Genomic DNA, 25969 nt, shown 5'->3' with positions numbered 1-25969 from the left:
TTCTTAATTTTTATCCTTTACACATTAAAAATGGAAAAAATAAAATAAAACAAATGGATTTTAGTAGATACAGTATATTATCAAATTAGTTTTCTTTTTAACAGCCCTCTGGCTTCAACATTTTCATGAACATCATTTATTTAACAGACAAGACCTATAATCCTTTCTAGTTTCAACAGCAGTTTCTGATTGACAGTAGCAAACTGTATTCACTTATTATTTTTCCCAAACCCAAACCCCACTGCCCTGATGCTTAGCTGGCTGACATCCCTGAAAATCTTTGGTGATAATCACTAGAAGAATTAGCAGAAACAGGGAGGCTCTTTGGAGCTACCTTGTGTACTAACCTGGAGCAGGCACTAGGACCGCCCAGGAGCCGATAGGCAGCCACGCTTCACAGCCCGTCAGAGGGACTGAGCCGCCTTTGCTGTTACACAGGAAGAGAGCAGGCAGCATCAGTATCGGCTCAGCATCCTTCCCCTTTCTGTTCGATTAGAAGGTATTTACTTGCTATTTATCACTCAGACTTTGAATACTGTCATGTGCCTTTAGTGTTCCCTTAAAATGATGCTCTGAAATGCCGTCCAGCACCTATTGGGTTACTATATTATTTTATGTTAATTTCCACAGCTGATCGAAGCAACAGTGCCATAAAGAAATGGGCTAGATATTTCCAGAGGCTGCAATCTGGAGGCATTTGGAGATGTGAGTACGTTGGTCACAGATCTCTAATGTGTTGGCTGTCTTAGTCGTGTCTCTTGACCTTCCTCTTCTTCGTTGAAAGAGCCAATGTGAGATGCCATCTGCATAAAAGATCATTCATAAAGCAAATGCAATTAGATGGTGACAGAAACCACTAATGATGGGCCTGAAACTGTACTTTGGAGTGGCTGTGGTTTCCTCTTCCAGCCTGTGGGTTTGCAAGAGAAGCTGGGTTTGCAACTGAGTTTGGATGGGAAAGAGATTATGCTCAGGGCTGCAGACTGCATGCTTGGATTCTGCTTTCTGTTTTCAAAGCTCAAAGACTGTCCTTTCTAATCATTGCCATGGTGCAGTGTAGGAGTCCTTTTATGCTTTCTTTATTTCTGCAAATACTCCTATCATAGATGTGGACTGCCAGAAAACTATGAAGCCATTTGGTGCCTCACAGTGTAAAGCCACTGAAGAGAAATCTAGTTTGCCTTTTCTTAACAATATACCATACACTTTTTCCTGACTCAATACCACAGCTAGTAGATGGCACACAGCAGCATTAAAAAGCAATGCTAATCTAAGATTCTTTTTTCCTTTTCAAAAATAATCTTGATTAGGCGTGATAAGGGAGTAGTTTGCTGTTAGAAAACCCAATGATTATGATTTTATGGCAGAAATGGAAAATTCTTTTTGAGTATTTTACAAATCAATTGAAGGTGCTTTTTAAGAGCCTTGGCGCCAATTTTATGCATTCAAGTCTCTTTTAAAACTTTAAAGCCTTCCCAAACTGTTAGATGTGGTTTTGACCACAGTAATTAGTTTAAATTTATATATATTATGCCAAAATGCAATAGGTAAATGTATTCATAAATGAACAAAATATTAAGTTCTGCTAGTGGTCAGTTCATGAAAAATTGTAAGATAAACAGTACCCTCAAAATTTATTTCAGGAAAGAAAATATTTAACTAAGACACAATGCAAGGCATCAACATGAAAAGTGTGGCTTGAATGACAAGCATTTGTTAAAGAATTTTTAAAATACTTTTAATGGTTCAAAAAGGTATATGTTTAAGTTTCTTATATTTAATATATTGAAACACCCTAAATGTGATTTCAAAATGCTTAGGTATCAAATTTTTGAAAATGTGCCTATAGTTCCCTTAAAACTCTTTATTTGGTAAACAAAAGAGGGGCAGAGGATATGTGGGAGAAAGAGACTAAGTTTTGCTTTACTGGTTTTTTATATTTTGAATATTCTGATATAATATTTACTATATAAGTATGATACCTATACTTTTTAAATGTAAGTAAAATTACAAATGATTGTAATCATTAATTTGCAATATCTTTAGCAAATGAAAAGAAATATATTAAAAAACATGTTTATATTGCTATATAACATTTCTTAGGCAGAGAAAGTCATTTTTTCTAGACAATGACTTGCTTCTGAAGGAAGTTAGGGAAATTAGATTTGGGGCAGTAATAAACTTTCGTTAGTATCTGAGGCAAAGTAATTTTTTAAACTTATTTTTGCATTGGTGCACCTACAATTTATTTTCAAGTTTGTGTATATTACATATCTTCATAAACTTTGTGTTACTAAAGTTTTCTCCTTTCTCTTTTAAAAATACTTCCTATATTCCAAGTCTGTGAAGATGACTCAATTTTTCAAATTAAAACTTAGTTTTGAAAATTTTTACCCATCATATAATGATTTGCAGCCTTAAACTTCGGTTTCATGTCTATAAAGATTCATTGAATTCAATGATGATAGGGGAAAAATCCCAAGAATGTATGTTTTTATTCAGAATTTGACAGACACACTTTTCAGAACATGAATTTTGAACTTTCTTCCTGAATTTAGGTCCTAAAATTAAGTCCACTGGCTTGACCTAATCAAATGAACACAGTTGGCACAGTACTTAGCAGAAGTTCAGAATTACTAGCAAACAAATGGGACTTAAGCTAAGAAATAAAATGTAAAGGCTAAAACAAATTTGTTAGAATGTGAAAGTATTCTTTCACTGACACTCGTTGACAACTTGTCAATGAGTTTGATGCCTGAGGATATCCCAAGGCCTTGAAAAGTCGTGCAGCGCAAGAGATTCAGGTGGATATCAATATTATATAGATTTACTGGCTAGTGTTAAGGTAGACATTTCTAACAGATGGATTTTAACATGCATATTTTTAGCTAAAAGAGTTCCAATAAATAGTAAATCTCATTCCACCAATTTCACCAACAGCAGTCCTTTTCCATCTGCAAAGACAGACCATATTCCCTAACAGAAACTCTTTCATGACTAGAATACTTAGAAAGACATTTCTAAAAGACAGCTTTTACATTATTTCTACATAGGAAAATATAGCATTTACAGTACTAAGCCATCCAGAAGAAGCTAACATAAAGGAAGAAGTTATCAGTAAAATTATTCTGGTATTGCAGTTTGCTTAAAAAAAGTTTTTTTCTGAGCATCTGTATAAGCAGGAAAACATATCTCCTAGTAGAAACCACAGAAAAATGCAATAAGGCATCCAGGGACAAATGGTAGGCCAGTGGGAGACAGTGTTTACTGAATGGATGAAAAAAAGAAATGTAGAAGAATAACAAACGATCCTTTATTATTTGTCATGAAAGATAATTGCAGTTCTAATATGAGTTTTTAAGAATCTGTTGGCCACATACATACACATGCCACAATAAATAGGAATTACATGTAACTTGAGATTTTCTCATTATGATTTCCCCTTAAATAAAAGACTTAAAGGAAAGAAAATGAGAGTATATGAGTGATGTGTCATCTCCACATCAGTTATAGTTGTCTGAACTGGGAGGCACAAATTATGTATTTTGTTGGAGTTTGGCAAAAGGCAAAGTTATTATCCATATAGTTTTGGAAGAAGTTTTTCTCCAGAGCAAAGGTTTTGTTGTTTCCAGAACTGGATATTACTTATAAAGAAATAAGTTTGGAGATACAACAGAAAGCTTTTAAATACGTGAGACTCAGTTTTTGAGTGTAAAGGACATATATGCAATGTGTTGATGCATTTGTTGATATGCAAGTTTATCCAAAACATTGCTTTAACTCGTCCCTCCTGGTTGACACAACTGTAACTGATGTGAACATGGGAGACGATTAATATACCTTCACTTCTGTTCCCTTAAATATATTATTTGATAGGGAGGAAGTTAACACTAAGGAAGCTTGTCGATAAATATCAATCATGATTTCACAGATGTTTAAATTGCAAATAAGATTTGCTCTTTCACATAATAGTGATCATTGGAGTTTGCATGTTGCAATCAGTGTAAGGTTTTTTGGACACAGCATTTAATGTCTTTGGATTATTTTTCATTAATACGTATTAATGATCTCTTGCTATATTGCAAGTATGGGAGTTGGAGCAGTAAACAAGTTATGTCCACCTTTGCACAGTTTCCATCATTTCATGAAGGACTAGAGGCAAAAAGCAAGCAATTAAATATTATTAACCAAAGGCATTGTTACTAAAATTATGTTGTTATTATTGCTATAATTTATTACCAATTAAATAAACCAGAATTTATCTGATAAGTGCTAACTGGAAAATTAAAAGACAATACTGTGATAATGAATGACTTCGTGGCATTTTCAGTTAGGGTTGTTTGGAAGACTTCCTGAAAAAGTGATGTATCATCAGGGATCCAGGTGAAAAAGTTAACCAGATAATGAGAGGCACGATGCTATGACAGCAAGAGTATGGATATAGAAGCAAACCTGCTGCAGTTTAATTTCATTCTATGTTATTCTTAAACCTTGAAATCTTGAGCAATTTACCCTTGGAGCCCGTTTGATAAAATGTTACAGAATTTTGACAAGAGGAAAAATGAGATGATATACATTGAGTGTCCGTGACACTATGGAAGAATTTAATTTCCATGATGACTTACGAAGTGCTGAGACTTTGTGAACTAACTCCTTCAAATACTTCATCCAATAAACAAGTATTTGACTGTTTTACCACTCCTATGCCCCTTTCTTTAAATTTTTTGGGTGAATTCTATCACAGAGTTGAGGGAGAAAAGACTGGCACTTCCACAGACAACAGAAAAAGAAAGCATTGTTCCTGAATCTTCTAAAGAGCAAGCCTCGACTAGGATCTTTGTTAGATGCAGATGTTATTAATTTTGCTCATCTCCCCAGAAACCACCAACACACTGGTGGATGGGTGTTAATTATGGTGCTGTTCCTCTCAGGCAATACTGGAGTGAGATGACTACATCCACAGAGGTTAGACATAGCCTCTGGCAGGACTGTGCTTACTGGGCTCAGCCCATCACATCCGCCTTCTCGAGAAGCTGAGTGAGATGCACATGGCATTTCATAGTGCACAGCACAGTTTTCAGCTCAAGTAGAAGAGGCAATTGATAAAAATAAGTAGTTCTTTGATAAATTTATGGATAAAGAAGGTAGTTCATTGACACTTGGAAAATTCACATCTAAAGATGCTTGGGGTTTTGTCATCTCATAGGCATGCAGCCATGAAATACATACCTGCACACAAACATGCACATGTATTCCCCCAAGCAACAGCTATACATTTTTTTAAAGTAGAAAATTGCTATGTTATGATTTTAAATATTTTCCTTCTATTGTTCTTGACACTACAGTTATGGATGGATAGGATCAAAATGGTTCAACAATGTTTTTCCCCCAGTTATTTCAAAGGAAAACCTTCCTCCTAGAGTCTATCAGCTGGCTGTATTTGAAGGTACTTTATCAAACAAAAGTCAAAACAGAAAACTAAACTAAATTTTTTAAAAATGGAAAAGTCTGGCAAAGAAAAAAGGCATGGTTGGGGGAAAATGTCTGTGATGGGTTTGGACTTGATTGGGACAACTTTCCAATCTTGTAAAAGAAAATGGAATTCCCCTGAGTGGCAGCCACAGACAAATTGACGTGTTCAGACTAAAATGTGTCCTTGTTCAGAACCAGGAAGGAGCAAAGCCTCTTGCTGGGGATTAAAGAAGCAGTGGGAGAGAGTTAGGCCAGTAAGTAAAATTCAAGTTTATGAGACTTTGTGCTGCTACTTGTCTAAAATCTACCTGCTAATCTGAGGTGCCCCACCGGCATGTTATTAGAGACGTAACTTAATCTACTTGGGTCCTATTCTTTATTGCTTTGTATTGGGATTGGATTTTATGATAATCAACAATATCAGGTATTTTGTCATTTTCTTCAAAAATTTATCTATTATTCAACTATTATGCTTGGAACAACTCTGGAACTTATGTTTATTGCAAATACAACATTGGAAATCTGGAAGGAATAAGTCAGTACAGGAGGTCTACTAATGCCACATATAATATAATCCTGAATATAAGTAGTACTATTGACTGTAAATAATAAAAAATTTTATCGATTATGTAATTCTGAAAGAAACAATAGATAGAGAATTAGATAGATAGATAGATAGATAGATAGATAGATAGATAGATAGATAGATAGATGATAGATCAATAGATAAACAGACAAAGTCCCTAGTAACACATCAGCTTTTAAAGACAATCTTCAAGATATGCATCTAGCAGCTTGTATAATACTTTCTATCCCACATTTTAATTCAGACAATTGAGTATTTATTTAAAACACCAAATTATTTACAACTTTGTTTTAATTATTATAGCTATGATTCCTTTCAGTGTCACTACCAATTAATCTACCAGTAAATGTCATAAAGCAATAAGGGCAACAGGTCATGAAATATATTTGTTCATATAAATATTTATTTGCAAAGATGAGACTGTAATCCAACTGTTGGATGGCACCAGAACCATGGCATAGTGGCCAAAATGTGTACTCTTTAGGGAACATATTTTATAAATTCACACTTGGTTTTTCAAATGTGATTTTAGTGATGAGGTTCATGTGTGGAAATGTGGGGAATTTTTATTTACATCAAAAGTTGAATGTCAAAATAGAGGTAAAACTGGCTGAGTCTCACAAAAATACTGATGAAGCAGGAAAAATTTAAAATATTTTAGAAGCATCCAAAAATTCAACCAGGTCAAGAAAGACATGACTTAGCAACAGCATATATATGAAATTACTTAGTAGTTTGAATTCTTAGTAAACTCAATGTGTGTGGACAATGTGATGTGGCTGCTAGAAAAGTTAATGCATGCTTAGGCTACATTAAAGGGAGCAAGGTATCTAGAACATGGAAGATGACAGCCCAATATGTATTACTGTCTGGGTGCCGTGGCTCATGCCTGTAATCCCAGCACTTTGGGAGGCTTAGGTGGGTGGATAACTTGAGATAAGGAGTTCAAGACCAGCCTGGCCAACATGGTGAAACCCCATCCCTAATAAAAGTACAAAAATTAGTCAGGTGTGGTGGTGTGCTCCTGAGGTGGGAGAATTGCTTGAACCTGGGAGATGCAGGTTGCAGTGAGCCGAGATCACATGCATTCTAGCCTGGGTAACAGAGTAAGACCCTGTGTCAAAAACAAACGAACAAACAAAAACCTACTGTACTACTGTATTACTCAGTGATTCTGTGTCCAGTTCTGGGCTTCTCACATTAGGAGGGCTCTAGATTCATTAAAAACCATATCAAGGAGATTTTTGAGAGGATGGAGAAGTTTCAAACTTTTTCAAAGGACGAACAGAGGATATTTTGTTTCGTGAACAGAATGGTTAAGAGTAACCTTGATTCTTACTTATGATCTGTCGTTAATGATTTGAACGGCTATTACATGAAAGAGGAATGAGACTTGTACTTCAGGGCACAGTAAGAGAACTTTTCTAGACCAATAGTGTAATCTCAGTGGACCTCATTAGGGATGGTGACTCCTGTGGCAGAGAGGTATGTTTCATGGCAATGTGGTGTAGAGGGAAGAACGTGGTTTGAGGAATCAGATATGTAGGCACCTCTTAAGGGTGCCACTTATGACTTATCTCTGTGATCTATACTTCTTTAAAAGAAAAATGGGAAGATTGCCTTTCAAGGTTACCAGAATGATTACATGAGATAATATATGTAAAGCACTGAAAACAATAGGTATCCAGTAAACGTTAGTTCTTTTTTTTCTTCCTTCTGTCTCTGGTGGTGATCAACCTTTGAGAACCATTTTAGGGTGAGTTTACTAAGGATTCAAGTTTCCAAACAGTGACTGAACTACATGACTTTAATGTACCTTACTTACCTCATTGAAATTCCATGTAAAAATACAACACTGGATTTCTTTATAGGAGTTGTGTATGTTCTTTAAAAGGTAATATTTGTAGCCTGTATTAGTGCATTCTCATGCTGCTATAAAGAACTGCCCGAGACTGGGTAATTTATAAAGGAAAGAGGTTTAATTGCCTCACAGTTCAGCATGGCAGGAGAGGCCTCAGGAAACGTCCAATCATGGCAGAGGGCACCTCTTCACAGGGTGACGGGAGGGAGAATGAGCCTAGTGAAGGGGGAAGCCCCTTATAAAACTATCAGATGTGGTGAGAACTAACTCACTATCACGAGAATAGGATAAGGGAAACCACCCCCATGATTAAATTATCTCCACCTGGTCTCTCCCACAACATGTGGGGATGATGGGAATTATAATTCAAGATGAGATTTGGGTGGGGACACAGCCAAATCATATCATAGTCTATGCAATGTGTTCATAAACACTAGCTTACAGAAAATTTAAAGAACTCTTTGGAATCTAACTTGTTATGGAAATAATTGGTGAACCTGCTGCATAATAAAGTGAAAGAAGACAGCTTCAATATATTGATACCTCATGACAGCTCATCTATGAGACCTGCAGATGTCCTGAAAGTTAGAGTGGAACTAATTTAAAACATTTCACTTTACATGAAACAGCCTGTATTTTCATAAGCAAGGTCCAATATACTACAAATCTACTTTTTAAATTTAAGTTGAATAATAATTCAAGTAAGAAAGACTCTAGGCCCACTCTTTCCCCCAAGTTCCTCAATAGCCTATTGTATTTTTAAATAAAAACTCAAGTATCATAAATCTGATGGTTGCAAAGTATATTTAGTATTCCAGTTTAAATTATCTAGGTGATACTGTCATTAAACTGGTGACCACAACATTAAGAAAAAGTGGTTGGCCAAAGAGAATTTCTAACACATTTCACACTGAAGTATGATATCATTTTTGCTTGTTTTCAGGTTTCCAAAAAATTCATGATGTTTAGCAGTAAGATTTTCCCCACAGTCTGCCTTTTAAACTAGCCTGCGTTATAAACATCTATCACACAGACTACACCACTGTTCTTGCTGTTCGCTAACATTCAGCAGAGTTGATTTCAAATTGTTTCACAAAAAAAAACCCTGTTAGGAAGTGGATTTCTAATTTCACACATGATTAAAAGTAAACACACAAAAAGGCCTTTTAACCCATATTTTGAAGGGCACATAGATTTAATTCTACAGTAATAATACTTGTGGAAACATTGTTTTAGATTCTTGTAAAATATATTATGATTTGTATGATTTTCTTTATATAAACACTTCTACCTTCAAATTGTGATTCAGTGTCATTAATTTTGCGGTAATTTCATTTATTCTGTAAGGGCAATTCTACCTTTTCAACCATTATATTGCCAGTTTTGAAATACATCTATTTTGTAAAGAATCTCTAGACTGCTAATGGGTTTGCCTGTTGGCAAGGATACAGCAGAATAAACAATAACTAAAAATCCACGTTGACCTGTTGTCTTCATTGTCATATCAAAATAAGATTTTATTTAAAAAAAAGAAAAAAACCGGTTTTAAGACAGAGTTTTGCTCTTATTGTCTAGGCTAGAGTGCAATGGCACAATCTCAGCTCACTGCAACCTCTACCTCCCGGGTTTAAGCATTCCCCTACCTCAGCCTATAGCTGGGATTACAGGCATGTGCCACCATGCCCAACTGATTTTTGTATTTTTAGTAGAGACAGAATTTCACCATGTTGGCCAGGCTGGTCTCGAACTCCTGACCTTATGTGATCTGCCCACCTCGGCCTTCCAAAATGCTGAGATTACAGGTGTGAACTACTGCGCCCAGCCCAGAGTTTTTATATATATATATAATTATATATATATACACACACACACATATATAATCTAAATTTGTTAAATACAAATTGACACAGAAGAGTAGAAAGTCAGGTGTATATATAAAATAAAAAGCAAAATGTAAGTCCAAGACAGAAAATTTTGGAAAATTTTGGAAAGCTAACTTTGATTTCAAATGCAACTTCATAAATATGATTTGGGATTTTCTTAGTGGGTGAATAAGGGCAGGCAGGTAAGGTCCATTCTCTTACTTTCAAGAGCTTCAGTTCTGGTAGTGGGGTGCCTCGGAGGCAGATAGCAAAATGTATGCATTAAAACAAGCTTTGTGTAAAGGATGTTAGACAAAAAACTAAATATTTGTGGGTGAGTTCTTAATACTAAATAAAGATATTTGTATATTGTTTTAAACAAATTTAGATTTGCCTTTTAGATATAATCACATGCATTACTATAAATTAATTTTTTCCCTTTTAATATAGTCAGGAAAAATACACAGCATTTAGCAACAGCACACCTTTGGATAAAACTGTTTATAGTTATATGTTTTGTTTCAGCATCAGTGAGAAAATACACATTATTTTGCCACCATTTAAAATGCTGGTACTCCTTTATTTTATATAGTGTTTTGTTTCATATGTGGAATATTAAAATCACCTTAACAACTGGCCAGATGAAATAATCACACTCCATGCTACAGCTCCCTGACTACAACTAAAAACTCTGCATAAAATGTGACAGGTTTGAAGGTCTCTGAAAGGACTCTGAAAAGTGAATAAGAACAAGCGGACTCATAGGAAAGTCAGAAACAGAGGGGAGAGTGAGCAGTGTATTTCCTGAGGTTATTACATTCTGTATATCCCAACAGGCTCCAAATCAGTCTAAACTGCAGATCTTTGAACAGGAACACACCAAAAAAGCTTCAGAAAAGTTCACTTCCTCTGGCCAGAAGATGGGAGTGGGATAGGGGTGGGGAGGCCACGGAAAAGCCTTTAGACTCTTCTTGGCCATCTCCATCCAAGTGTCAACAAAGAACTAGTAGCCCTCCCCTCCCTATCATGGGGGTGGCAGTGGGGATGGCAGCCTCAGTGGGGTGAAGTTTTTGTTACCTTTTACTCTTGCCCCCCTCAGCTAGAAAGACAATCTCAGACCCTAAGGGGTGAAGCCCATGGTAACTGTCAATCCAGAATCCTCTATCTAGCAAAATTAAATCTCTCAGAAATAGAGCAAATTGAGAAAATTATCAAGTGAAAACTAAACAAATTCATCACTAGTAGGTCTACTTAAAGGAAATACTAAAGGAAGTTCTTTGAGCGGGAGGGAAATGGTTAAAAGGGGAAACCAGCTGGTTGTGGTGGCTTATGCCTGTAATCCTAGCACTTTGGGAGGCAGAGGCAGACTGAGCACTTGAGGTCAGGGGTTTGAGACCAGCCCAGCCAACATGGCAAAATCCTGTCTCTACAAAAAATACAAAAAATTAGCTAGGCCTGGTGGTGCACGCCTGTAATCCCAGCTACTTGAGAGGCTTAGGCAGGAGAATTGCTTTAACCCGGGAGACAGAGGTTGCTGTAAGCCAAGATCACACCAGTATACTTCAGCCTGGAAGACAGAGTAAGACTCTGTCTCAAAAACAAAACAAAACAAAAAAAACAAAGGAAACCTGCCTACAAATTCAGGAATTTTTGTTTAAAAATTAGTAGAAATCTTCAATATCTGAGTAAACAACATGGGCTATTTTTCACCTCTTATATTCATTATAACGTATACGACTGTTAAAAGCAAAAAGCATAACATTGCCTGATGGACTTTGTAACAGGCTGACATAGTTACCTGTGAAAACTGTAACATCAAGGAGACAGTCTACAGGGACTTATATATTTGTAAAGTGTCTATTAGTGCCATTTGGAATATAAAATATCACTCTAAGGAGATTCAGGAAAATTAAAAGGGAAGCACAAAATACAAGGAACCTAGAATTATTAAGTTTAAATATTTACCTAGTAAGAATTTCAAGGTAAGAGACTAGGGAGAAAAGGAGAAGAGTGATATTCTAAGGGTTGATGACCAATAGCTTTCCTGAAAAAGGCCAGAAGAAAGACAATAAGCACACTTAACCCCAAGAAGGGTATCTAGAAAGGAGCCTACATCCTCAATATATTACAGTTAGATCGTGGAACACCAATGACAAGAGAAAATTTGAATGAGTTTAAAAGCAAGGTGGAATTAAACTACTAGAAAACAATAACATGGAAATGGGGCAATCGTTTGATTTATAGCATTCTAAAGTATTTTGTATTGCTTGAGAAAAGGTTAATTCTGTTAGTTAACTTCAGACATTGTTAAGTCAAGTGTGTTATAAAATTGTTGAGAAGGAATAAGAGGGAATTTTTAAAGCCTGATTAATCCACAGAAAACAGGCAAGTATAATAGTAAAAACAAGCAAAACAGGCAAGTATAACAGTAAAAACATGCAAAACTTAGTAAATGGAAAGCACAAAATAAATCCCCCATGAGAGAACATGATACTATAAGTGAATTAATCAAAACAACTTTAGATTTTAAAAAAAAATCCACTTATGTGCTTCTTATAAGAGATACCTTTAAGACAAAAGGACCAGAAAAAAAATGTTGAAAGTTAAGCCCAGCCTCACATTAGTGATTGTTCAATTAATGCCTTTTGCTTTAAATGACTCTCAAAGAGTTCTAATTTACTGAAGACTCTTTTTCTCCATTTGGTATAATTCACTAGGGAAGGATGCAATAAGAAGTGATAATTTGGGTTTTTTTAAGGTAAAGTCATGCCCACCAGTTTACTTAATATAACATTTTCTGATCAGAAAATATCTTTAAAAAACAAATTTATATATTCATAATTCTAATTATACATTGTGTTTGGGTAAACCCAAAGAGAGAGGTGAAGAGGTCATATCTTTTATGACATTTTAGTCTGTCATGTACATCACTGTTTCCATAGATTTAGGAAGTGCTCTTGTGTTTAGTTTTTATTTTGTCCTGAAGACGTTATCTGTGCCTATAACTGTGTTCAAGTGCATTTGGAATGAAAAACTAACCATAAGTTCCGAAAAGTTGAAAAACAGGTGCTGATATAGACTGCAGCTTCTGACAAATGCACGGTTCTCCGCCAATGCCCCCGCCGTCATCATGTCCTCCTCACTTGACAAGTACAATAAACTGTCATCATGCTGTAGTTATATTCGTGCTGCAATTATTTCTTTTTATTTTTTAATTACCTATATGATATGGTTTGGATGTGTGTCCCCTCCAAATCTCATGTTGAAATGTGACCTTCAGTGCTGGAGGTGGGGCCCGGTGGAGGTGTTTGGGTCACGGGGGTTGATGCCTCATGAGTGGCATAGTGCCCTCCCGTGGTTATGAGTTCATATGAGAGCTGATGTTTATGCAGCCTGACTGCTCCTCCTCACTCTCTCGCTCCCTGTCTTGCCATGTAATGTGCTGGCCCCACTTCACCTTCTGCCATGAGTAAAAACTTCCTGAGCCCTCACCAGAAGCAGATGCCAGCACCATGCTTCCTCTACATCCTGCGCAACCATGAGTCAAAATAAACTACTTTTCTTTATAAAGTAACCAGTCTCAGATATTCCTTTATAGCAATGCAAGAACGCACTAACACACTATATGACTTTGTTTACATTATTACTGTTTTTCTGGCTGTGCTGTGAAAGCTTTTGAGAATCTTGGATTGGGATGAAACACATTGTCACTTTTGTTACCGAAGTAATAGTCTTATGTATTTTTTCATTTGAAATTATTTAATTTGGCAATAAGGATTTTAGGAATAAATTCATATCACTAAACAAGGGATAGGTATAATACACAAACGTCTAACAAGCAGATATGAAATGAAAGCTAGAATAGCAATAATCATAGTAGGGAAATAAATTTTAAAGCAGAAAACAATTAGGATTTCAAGGGATCGTGAAATAATGATAAAAGTTATAATTCACTGGTTCAATACATACTGAACCTGTAAGCACCTAATGATGTAGCCAGCCTAAAATGTATTAACAGAATATATAGAGCAGGGAAAAGTGGGCAAATTCACAATCATAGTGAGAGATTTGACCAAAGTTCTTTCGGAAACAGGGCAAAAATTCATAAGGAGATAGGAAGTTTGACCAACACAATTTAAATCTCAATCCAATGGATGCATATGAAATCTTCATCCAATCAGCTGGGCACAGTGGCTTACGCTTGTAATCCCAGCACTTTGGGAGGCCAAGGCAGGCGGATCACCTGAGGTTGCGTGTTCGAGACCAGCCTGACCAATGTGGAGAAACCCCGTGTCTACTAAAAATACAAAATTAGCCAGGTGTGGTGGCACATGCCTGTAATCCCAGCTACTTGGGAGGCTGAGGCAGGAGAATTGCTTGAACCCGAGAGGCAACAAGAGTGAAATTCCATCTCAAAAAATAACAACAACAAAAAAAGAAATCTTCAACCAATAGAAGTTATTCTTTTTTAAGTATACATACAAATTCTTTTTATGCATAAATGTTTCCAAAAATGTACTAGGTTCCAACACAAAGCAAGTCTCAACAAATGACCAAGATCAATATCATACAATTAACATCTTTTACTCACAATTTTAAAAAATTATTTTGTAGGCTATTGTAACAGAATCTTAGGATATAGAAGTTTGTATGGCCCTTAACAGACTATTTCAATGTCTTTCCTTGATAAGTTTTAGTTGTTTAAAATTTCCCATTTGTCTAAATTCAAACTAGATCAAAATTTTATTCCAGATCTTTAGCAACTTTGCTGTCAGTATAAAAAAGGTGGAAAGACATACTGAGTATTGTGTAAGCTCTCTGATAAAGAATTACCATTTTTTATGTCTTGGCAAGAAGAAAACTCTAGGAAAGACATAAATCTTGTCTCATTCTGTGTGCATATCAAAAGTTATCTATCTAAAGAACAAATGGCTCAATAAAAGAGCAATTGCTCCTGGCAAAGTTATTTAAATGGTACTTTTTCATTTAGAATGGATCATGATGGTTGTTATTACAATGAAAAGATTTGGTGTATTCCAGGTCTGTTTGAGTTGTCTTAAGAATGTTCAAGTTTATTTCTTTCAATAATATTCCGTCTCTGTTAATATATTTCAAACTTTTCAGTTTTATAATATATAAAGTGACATTTGAAGGAGACATTTGAGATCTTGGCCATCACCCACAGTTTATAGGTGACAAGCCTGAGGTTCTAAGTGTGACACATCATTACTGGAAACAGAAGCCATGGCTTATGATTCTTAACCAGGTATTTTTGTACCAGCATATAGTTTTGTTAAAATATAATTTTAAAATAAAAAAATCATAACTCTCAGGAAATATGTAATCAACATGTGTAAAAGATTTTCTTTAGCTTATTAGTTAATAAAGAATATCAGTAAGATATAATGACCAGTTCAGAGAGCATTTAAGAAATTAGATATTAATTATCAATTTTAAAAACAAATATTAGGATAAGATTGCTGAGTTAAAAATAAAAGGTATGGAAGTTTTCTGTTCCACCAGACAAAAGTAATTTATATTTCTACAGGACAAACCTCTACAGGTTAACAAGCAACTTCACCAATTCTGGGACTTTTAATCAATAATAACATTGATACGAACTAAATCCCTTCCCCTAGACAATCCTAAGTGGCTTTTTCCCTCATATATTATTGAAAGGACTTTCTGCTCATCTTTTGCCTTATTTTCATGGTTTAGATTAGGTCAACCAACTAGGTCTATATGTCAAATTCAGTTCATCACCTGTTTTGTAAATGAAGTCTTCTTATTTTTTATTCTTTTAGAGATGGGATTTTGCTCTGTTACCCAGACTGGAGTGTGGTGGCATGATCATAGCTCACTGTAACCTCAAACGCCTGGGCTCAAGCAATCCTCCTGCCTCAGCTTCCCAAGTAGCTGGGACTATAGGTGCACACCACCATGCCTGGCTAATTTTTTAAAATCTTTTGTAGAGATGGGGTCTTGCTATGTTGCATAGGCTGGTCTTACACTCCTTAGCTCAAGTGATCCTCCTGCCTCTGCCTCTCAAAGCACTGGGATTACAGGCATGAGCCACCATACCCAGCTATGAATGAAGTTTTCTTGGAGTCCAGGTTTGATTTGATTATTTCTGGGGGTGTGTCAATAACATTAATTAATCATACAGTTCTTCTTGAGTTTGCTCTGCCAATGTAGAACTCTACAATATTGAGCAACTACTAAGGCCACAAAATTCACTTCTGTCTAGAAATTTTCAGAAGGAACTTGGGTTGGACTCTTGATCTCTCTTGTTGTTCTTTTCCAAGGCTAGGAAACCAACCCAAAAACATTCCCTCCACTAGATTTTGCCTGTAGTACCTATAAATTTAGGTGAAATCTTCTATTCTAGAGGCCCGTCAAATTTGCTAAGTTCTTTAGCCTTCCAGCATTTTACTTCTTTCCTATTCCCTGTCCTAGGACTCTAGAAGCAGGTCCTGCATCAACTCACATATGTTCCTTAATGGTGAGTTGCTGCCATACTTGATTAAATATGAATCCCTCTCAAATATGACACTCCAAGTGTAGATTTGGTTGCTACAGTGATTTAGGCAGTTAAGTTCTGGTAAAAATAGGCAGAGATTCTTATCAATCCTATGCAAATAACTTATTACCTTGGAAAGTAAGAAGACTCTAAATATTTGCTTCCAAATTTTGAGTGGGTCAGTGACACTTAGATATCATTTAGAACATTTGACTTAAGTTTACAAAAGCATAATCTACTAATATAGCTTAAGAAGAAAGATAGTGATTCTCTATATACTTACTAAAAGTAGAAAATTAAAACAATGTCAGTCATATTCCAGACAAATAATCACAATTAAATTTTCCTCATGAGCTCATTTTGTCCTGGTGATTAATTTTTCTCGCCTTGGATCTGAGGTCAGCGGTCTGCCTTCATATAATACGTCTGCTAGTGGACTGAAAGGAGCCTAGGAGATGATGATTCACTCCACTGTAGAGTCGGAGAATTGTCTAAGCCATGAGAATTTGGAAACCTATCCCTAAGAGCCTGTTCTTTGCAGAGTACTTGATACTGTCTCTTCTATGAGACTCTGGAACTGTCTTTTGTGCCAGATACCAATTCTAGCCTATACCTTAGAGCAGAGACTTCAGGCAAGCACCAGGAAGCAGAGATGTATTGGCTGTGGTTAATTTATTACAATAACCAATAATATAAGAACAAACGACAGTAAAATCTTCCAATAGGTTTTCATAATGACTTGATCAATGTTTTCTCTGAGGGTAAGATTAGATTATGGAAGGCACTGAAGAATCTCCAAAGCCTTTTTAAAAAGCACATAATTTCTGATATATTTATATGAATATTTTAGTTATATAAACGGCCTAAGGAAGCCTGGGCACCTTCTTTGGTTTTATTATTCTTTCTACAAATCTCTTGGAATGGTATTGAACAAGTTAGTAAATAGGAAGCCACCAAACAAACCTAAGTATTTCTAGTATCTTTCATTTTATAAGATAAAAGAACAAATTTCTCAGGTGCCCTCTATGAAACCTGAGAAATAATTCTATGGGTGAATTTTAGGGGATCCAAAGCTGAAATACAATTTTCAAATTATGAATCTCAGACAAACATAAATGTACATATGTGAATAATTTTGTATAACACATTAATTAATAAGAACTAGATTTATGGTTTGGGAAAATGTGAGAAATTATGTGTATCTAGACAATTTAACAAAGACTTGTTAAAACAAAATTACTGAGTCACATTATAAAACTGGCCAATATCTACCATAAATCTTTGACATTACTTGTTCCACCAGGCAAAAATTATTTGCGTATCTAACAGACAAAATTCTACAGATTAACAAGTAATTTTACAAAGACTAGAACCTTTCATTAATAACAATAAATGAGACAAAAGTGCATTCCTCTATACCTGTGCTGTCCAGTAAGGTAGCCCCTAGCTATTTAAACGTGGCTACTTCAATGTAACTTTAATTAAAATTAAATCTAATGTAAAAAGGCAGTTCTTCAGTCACACTCTGCACTTTTCTTGTATTCAGTAGCTACACTTTCTGAGGCTACCATACTGCACATTACAGAAATGTCTTTGGGACAAAGCTGTGCCTATCTAGACAGTGCTTTGGTGACCATGGCCCTTGTATGATATTACTGGGACATGCTGACCACCTTTTTGCCTTATTTCAGATAATTTTTCTAACACTTTTTTTTTTTTAAGATGGAGTCTCACTCTGTTGCCCAGGCTGGAGTGCATCTCAGCTTACTGCAACCTCCGCCTCCTGGGTTCAAGCAATTCTCCTGCTTTAGCTTCCTGAGTAACTGGGATTACAGACACCCGCCATCATGCCCAGTTAATTTTTTTTTTTTTTTTTGTAGTTTTAGTAGAGAAAGGGTTTTGCCATGTTGGCCAGGCTGGCCTCGAACTCCTGACCTCAGGTGATCCACCCGCCTTGGCCTCTCAAAGTGCTGGAATTACAGGTATGAGCCACCACTCCTGGCCGACACTTTTGTGATAGAATTTATAACAATTTAAAAGTAAAACTAGGTAGTAAATGCCTGTTGCATGAAAGATCTTTTCATATATCATGATGATGCCAAACTGGATAATTGTATGAGTAAACCAAATTATACATAATAATTTTTGGTAGCGTCACATTATAGAGAAGTGGCTTTAGAGCAACACATACTTTTAAAAATGTATAATATTACCAAAATATAGTACGTACTACTTGGTTTACTTGGTTTTATAGGGGTTGATTCAGTCAACCTCTACAAAACCATGCAAGTTGGGATATTTGTGAATGGTCTGGTAAAACTGAGTAGGGTCAAAATGGGAAGATGTGAGGTAAGGCAACCACAGTATCTAAGAAAATTTGTGCTGCCTTTTGCTTCATGTAGAATTTTATTTTTCTATGCTTGATTATGATGAAATGGAATTACAAATATTGCTGCAAAAGTAACTTTCGTATTCAATAGAACCTAGTTTTATAATAGCACCCAATAGTGCAGTAAGGAAATACATTATCTGATTGGATGTTATTAAAATGAAGATAGTTAACTTTATAATAAAGAACTACTTTACAATGGTTTTCTCATTAGCAAAATGAAAGTCTTATTTCCCTGAATTTCATTATTGTTGTAAATTTCTTCATTTAGTAAAAAAAATGGCTATTAATAGCTATTAGGTGCCCATTACATAAACAAGATAGAAACCGGGTCTTCCCATCTGGAGGGTGCAGACTGATAAGGAAGATAGAAAATGAATAACTAATTAATAAATTTTATGAAGAAGTACAAAGGGAAGACTCTAGTCTCTGGGTGTGTGTGTGTGGAGGATGCAGTCAAATAAGTCATCTCCAAGCGAGTGATATTTCAAGAAGACCTGAGGATAAGCAGGGATTTTCTAGGCTAAGGGGGGTTGTGGAGGGAATTGAGTGAGGAATTTCAGGAAGGAGATATCAGGTAGATAAGCCCTGACAAAAGAGATAGCATAAGCATTTGAGTTTTTCATTGTATGGGACACTGCTGGAGGGTCGTATGTAATGGCAAAGTATGAACAAATAAGCTATGTTTTCCCAGACAGAAATGTACAGTCACCCACGGGAATGTAATCATCAGGAATGGGAAGCTTTAGGGACTTGAAAGTACAGTTTTTGAATGTTATTTCCTTTTGTGGCAAAAAGAAAGAGAACAAATTGGTACAGATTATCTTCATACATCAGATTGCAGAAGAAAACTGCATAAATAAACCACCTCCAAATGACATGCTTCTCATTCACAATTGCTCAAAATGATTCTCTCTGTGGAAGAAAAAACTACTTACATAGTCATGGACTTTCCACAAAGGTCAGTTTTGAACCGTATCATAGTTTACTTATTCCCTGTTGACTCCCTGGGTGTCTTATGCACACAAGGCTTCTTCCCTGGATGGGTTAAGAGTTAAGTCTTGGATGGGCTTATTGGCTTTAGGCATCGAGAAGAGAAAGAGGCTACTCCCTTTGTCTAGAATAACAACCACAATTTTATTGCCAAAAGTACTCAACCTTTATTTATAGTTTCAATTATAGGGCATCTACATTAAGATACGTAAATAACATTAAATTTGATTGCAGAGTTTTATATTAGCTAATGAGTAGATTGATCAAAATTTAATTTTGAAGTTTATCGGGTATATCTTGGCATCATTCTCCCTTTCCACATACCTCTGATGATATATTTATCCAACTCTGTTAGAAATATGTGTTGCTGGGTTTGGCATTCTTTCTTGAATGTGAGCACATAATAATCTTTGTATTTCCAGCACTTACCACTGTGCCTGGCAAAGAGAGATGCTCAATATATGTTTATTGAAAGAATAAACAAGTGAAAAAATGAATGTGAACATACCAGGAGAAAGGAGAAGTCTTTAAACTATTTTCTTAAATAAATGAATTTTTCACTTCAAATGTATGTGATCACATCTAAATTATTTGACTAAATAATATTGAAGAAGCAAGATTTTTCAAACATAAGAATATCAATATAATCATTCATAATATGTTCAACTTTTATTGAACACCAACTAGGTTCAAATCAGCCATAAAAAGAGGTGTCAGATATGCTTCTTGGCCTTCTGGAAACTTGTGACAAAGTTGAACAAGAAAAATGTGTGCTTAAAAATGTAATGGCCAATGTAGAAAATGTATATTAACTGCTGAATGGGTACAATAAAAAGTGAGAGATGCCAGACTTTGGAAGGTAAAGAGAAAGTGTCTTACAAATCACAGGTTTATAAGAGAGAAGAGCTTACATATTATACCACACTCCTCTGTTCTTAGATGACTAACCACTGAGTCATAATCTTGTCTTTCTGCATATATTTCTCATTATTTATTTTATAGCTGACTGCCTTTGAATACATTGCTTACATTTTCCACATAAGAAGAACTGGAAAAGAGGAGGAAATGAATATTTATTGATCACCTATTGATATGGTTGGGCTCTGTGTCCCCACCCAAATCTCATCTCAAATTGTAATCCCCATAATCCCCACATATTGAGGGAGGGATCTTGTGAGAGGTGATTGGATCATGGGGGTGGTTTCCCCCATGCTGTTCTCGTGACAGTAAATGAGTTCTCTTGAGATCTGATAGTTTTGTAAGTAACAGTTTCCTCTCTTGCTCTCTCTCTCACCTGCTGCCATGTAAAACATGCCTGATTCCCCTTCCGCCATGATTGTAAGTTTCCTGAGGCTTCCCCAGCTATGAAGAACTCTGAGTCAATTAAGCCCCTTTCTTTATAAATTACCCGGTCCCGGGGAAGTTCTTTACAGCAGTGTGAAAATAGACTAATAGACCTATCATATCCCAAGCATTGCAATCAGATTTTTCCATAATGTACCTCTACCTTAAATCCCTTTTTAGAACATAACCACATTCATCTGTTTTTTAATTTAATCTGTACCTTTTGCTAGTTGTGGAACAAAACTTACCTGAATGTTTTTCATAAAACAATTTTGTTGTAATATACTTTACCTAAAATAAGCCTCACCTATTTTAATTGTAAACTCAATGAGTCTTGAAAAATGTATATCTCTGTGCAACCATGGGTGTCTTCAAGATAGAGAATATTATCGCCCCCCAAATTTCCCTGATGCTTCTTTGCAGTCAACCCTCATCTTGGGCTGCCTTTAATATGCTATTTGTCACTATAAGTTGATTTGCCTTCTCTGAAATTACATATAAATGGATCATACAATATATACTCTTTTGTATATGGCTGCTTTCACTCGGTGTCATGTGTTTTGTTTCATTTTAATTGATTAGTTTTCAATAGTATTCCACCATATAGAAATATTACCTTTTGGCCAGGTACGGTGGCTCACGCCTATAATCCCAATACTTTGGGAGGCTGAGGCAGGTGGATCACCTGATGTCAGGAGTTCGAGACCAGCCTGGCCAACATGGTGAAACCTCATCTCTACTAAAAATACAAAAAGTTAACCAGTCATGGTGGCGGGCACCTGTAATCCCATCTACTCGGGAGGCTGAGGCACGAGAATTGCTTGAACCTAGGAGGCAGAGGTTGCAGTGACCTGAGATCGCGTCATTGCACTCCAACCTGGGCAACAAGAGCGAAGCTCTGTCTCAAAAAAAAAAAAAAAAAAAGAAATACAGAAATACTACCTTTTTAAAATCAATTTTTCCTTTTGATGTACGCTTAATCTTTCTTTCTTTCTTTCTTTCTTTCTTTCTTTCTTTCTTTCTTTCTTTCTTTCTTTTCTACTATGGATAAAGTTGCTATGACTTTGATCTTCAAATCTTTGTGTGGCATATTTTTATTTCTCTTGATAAATATCTAAGAGTGGAATGGCTGAGTCACATGCTAAGTGTACATTTAGCTTTGTAAGAAGTTGCCAAATTGTATTCCAAAGTGATTATTGCATTTTACTTTCTCCAGTACAAATAGTTTCTCCACATTCTCATCAGCATTTCATATTCTTAATATTTTTAAGTTTAACCCTTCTAGTGGGTATGTAGTGGTATCTCATTATGATTAATTTGCATTTCTTTGAAGGCCTAATGGTATTCAGTATCTTTATGTGAGCTTATTAGGTATGCATATGTCTTCTTTTGAGAAATGTCTACTCAAATAATTTGCCCATGTAGATGTGTAAGAGTTATCTATATATTCTAGATGCAAATTATTTGTAAGATATATGTATTGCAAATGTGTTCTTCTCTCATTCTGTAGCTTGCCTCTTTATTTTCATAACAGCTTAATTTGATATAGTCCCACCTACCTATTATTGTCTTTTATGGTTTTTTCATGGTCTGGTGACAAGTTCACAGAGGAAGAATTCATCTCAAGGCTACAATTATTAAAATTCAGTTACTTGATTGATTCTGCATAAGGCAGTAATATTAAGGACCTTTCTATAAGAATGATTGTATCTTATGTTTTCTATTAGCTAATCCCCCAGATAATGAAACAATTCTCAGACATTGTCCTCCTAACCCCTTAGATGTCTAAATAGAAAGAGTTATAGAGCCTCAGGGATATGAAGGAAATAAGTCATTCTTGCTATCCTTACGTTGAATAAATATTTTAGTATTCAGACCATTTTTCCAACACAAATTTCCAGAACGCATTTTTATTAAAGAGAGCAATGTAGCATAACTCATCTGGATATTAGAAGAAGAAAGCAAATGAGTACCTTCTTTCCAGTGTTTTATTTATAGGATGCCTGCCTGAGTTTCCACAGCTTGACAGTGGAATGTCTCTAGTGAACGTATCACCTTCTCTCAAGTAGAATCATGACCCGGCAGTGGCTAAAGTGGTCCTGTTGGCACAGTGAGAGCTTTCTAATTAATTAGAGCTAGGTATGCATGCTGGATTAGCAACTTTGGCAAGTCTCTTAAATATTCTGAGCCACAGTTTTCTTCATTTGTAAAATGTAAAGCTTGGGATATATAAGCCAGTATATAGCAGGCTCTCACTAAGTGATAGATAGATAGACATAGACAGATGATAGATAGATAGATAGATAGATAGATAGATAGATAGATAGATAGATAGATAGATGATAGATAGAGATAGATGATAGATAGATAGATAATATAAAGAATGAAATGAGGAGATTTTATTGCTAGTGCATTTTTATTAATAGAAGAAACGAGGCTGAGAAATTGATGAAAACATATAACAAGACTAAAACTTGGTCTTCATTTTCAATAAACTCTACCTAGGTTTTTGGTCATGATGATAATCTAATAACCTACTTTCATAAGAAGCATTTATTCTGGAAGTCACGGATGCTAAATAATGTCCCTGGCATACAAAACCTAAGAGGCAAGTGGTATCACAATAATTTTCAAAGATAAGGCGAAATACAGTTAAATGTTACTAAGACCTTATCTCCCTATGACACCTTTTAAATTTTTAATTTTAAATCAAAACTTGAAAAATACAAAAGGACTACATTAGAACACCCACCTACATTCCTCTGCCCATCCCACCATGTCACCCACAGCCCTGTTCCTTAAAGCTAAAGTGGTTTATTACCTATTCAGGGTTTCCTTTTGCCAATACATTCAAAGATAAATGTATATTCTTTCCTACCTTTTGTCACACAGAAGTTAGTGTACTAAGCTCACTGTTGCACATCTGGCTTTTAAGAAATATAGTGGCCATGAGAAGCTAATAAGAATCATTCCAATCTTAGGTACTGTGCTGCTGAACCAAGAACTCTAAGCTCTTTTTTTCTTCTTTTTTTAAGACAGGGCCTCGCTGTGTTGCACAGGTTGGAGCGCAGGGGTATAATCTCAGCTCACTGCAACCTCTGACTCTTGGGCTCAAGCCATCCTCCCATCCCAGCCTCCCAAGTAGCTGGGACTACAGGCATGCACCACCATGCCCAGCTAATTTTTTGTTTGTTTGTTTGTTTGTATTTTTTGTAGAGACAGGGTCTTGCCATATTGCCCAGGCTGGTCTCGAACTCTGGGCTCAAGTAGCCCACCTACCTCCACCTCCCAAAGTGCTGGGATTATAGGGGTGAGCCACTGTACCTTGCCTCTAAGCTTTCTTTAAGTAAAAAGTGACCTACCTACTGGCAATGACTTAGTTCTCCTTTTGCCTAGAGACAGAAGGTGACAGTAGGTAAAAAGTCAAGGCCTCTACAATGTCTGAAGACATAATCTACAGTTAAATACTTGTGAAAACAAGCCCTGAGGATTCTGACATTCTACCTTCTGGCAAAATCAGTCTTAAGGGGTTTGTTTTAGCCTGAAGGCTTGTGCTACAAATCAAAGTATATTTCAGCGTAAAAGTTAATGCAGCTTTTAATAGAGGAGTGAATGTTTTCATATTCAAAGCTTGAAAGGGAAAGAGAATCTAAAGCAGTCTTATTTTTCTGATTAGGACAAATGACCAGGAGAAGGCCTTTAAGGCAATTGTTTGCAAGGTGACTTAATTGTCACCCTAGAGGAAACTGTAAGCCTCTTGAAACACTGTCCTTCAGGAAATTTATAGGAGAGACCTTTCTGGCAGTCGTAATGGTGGGTGGAGCACAGTGTTGAAGTCATTATTGTACATGCAGTTTATTTGATGACTAAACTGCCTGGAAGCAGTTTCATCTTTCTGAGTTTGTAAGCATCCTAGCTTGTTTTTCAATAACCTAAAAGTACATGTATATGATGTTACTTAAATCTATCAGAACGGAAGGCAGGAGGAAGTTGGGGTCAGTGATACTAATATCATAAAGTATAAGGTCATTTAAATCATTCATAATTTATTTTCTAAGAATACATTTGCTATGTCTGCAATAGATTGGCCTTCATTTCTGTGTTTTGCCTCTGCTGATAATCAAGTTTATTTGCATTTTCTGAGTATAAAGCAAGTAATTATGAGAACAAGTGCCCTGAAGACAGCTGAGTGGTAGGTGTAAGGCAGTCTGGCTTCCAGATTTTCTATGTTTCTAGATTGTGAGAGAGAAAACAGCAAATCCCTGGAGTCTAACCACAAGGAGGATGCTGCCCACTTACATATGAAGACCAAAAGCTTCCAGTTGCATAACACTGTGCTTACCTCTGTGGATGTTGGCCATATCCCAGGACCTTGATAATAGGGCTCATGCCTCCTAAATTGTGCAGGAAAGCCTTGCAAATTTTGCATCTATGTCAACTCACCCTGTGAGGTCAGCTTTTGGCAGGATGACCAGACCATGTACTACTTTTGGAAGCCTGCAGAAGTTGCTGGCAATCCTCAGAAGTGTGTCTTCCAATTTGGAACAAGATTTTGAAGCCTAGATAGAAACAGAGAAAATCACTTTTCTTCCTGGTCCTGTATAACATAATCTCAAGCTTTCTTGGACGCCCACTCTTATTGCCTAAGCCAATTATTGTGTATCTGGCCCTTAATTCCACACTACTCTGCAGCATCTCATTCAGCTATTGTGCTATTTAGCTTTTACATACTGTAGTTTTCAACACTTTATGTCACTATATTAACATAACTGAATTAGAAGCTCTTTTGTGGCAATATTCTATTATTCATTCAGCCCATATTGATTGAGTTCCTACTATGAATCAGATCCTCTTCTAGGGGCTGATAATAGAGTTCCTGTTATCTTGGAGCTCCGGACAGTACAATGCAAATATGGAAATGCATCTATAATATGTCAGATGT

The 25969-nt window shown here is 36.0% G+C and overlaps 1 protein-coding gene across 1 annotated transcript in view; it reads left to right on the top strand.

The window, feature by feature from the left end:
* Window positions 1-423: 423 nt before the first annotated feature.
* The window catches only part of RAB27B (RAB27B, member RAS oncogene family), a 181297-nt gene continuing 155751 nt past the window's right edge, over window positions 424-25969 (top strand). Inside the window, exons 1-2 of the mRNA XM_011971737.1 lie at window positions 424-499; window positions 631-705. The gene's annotated coding sequence lies outside the window, so the exon portion shown is untranslated. The remainder of the gene's footprint in view (window positions 500-630; window positions 706-25969) is intronic.

This window comes from Mandrillus leucophaeus, unplaced genomic scaffold (assembly GCF_000951045.1).
Source record: "Mandrillus leucophaeus isolate KB7577 unplaced genomic scaffold, Mleu.le_1.0 Scaffold124, whole genome shotgun sequence".
Lineage (NCBI taxonomy): Eukaryota > Metazoa > Chordata > Mammalia > Primates > Cercopithecidae > Mandrillus > Mandrillus leucophaeus.
The sequence above is the reverse complement of the archived record's forward strand: the minus strand, read 5'-3'. Positions and strand labels throughout refer to the sequence as shown.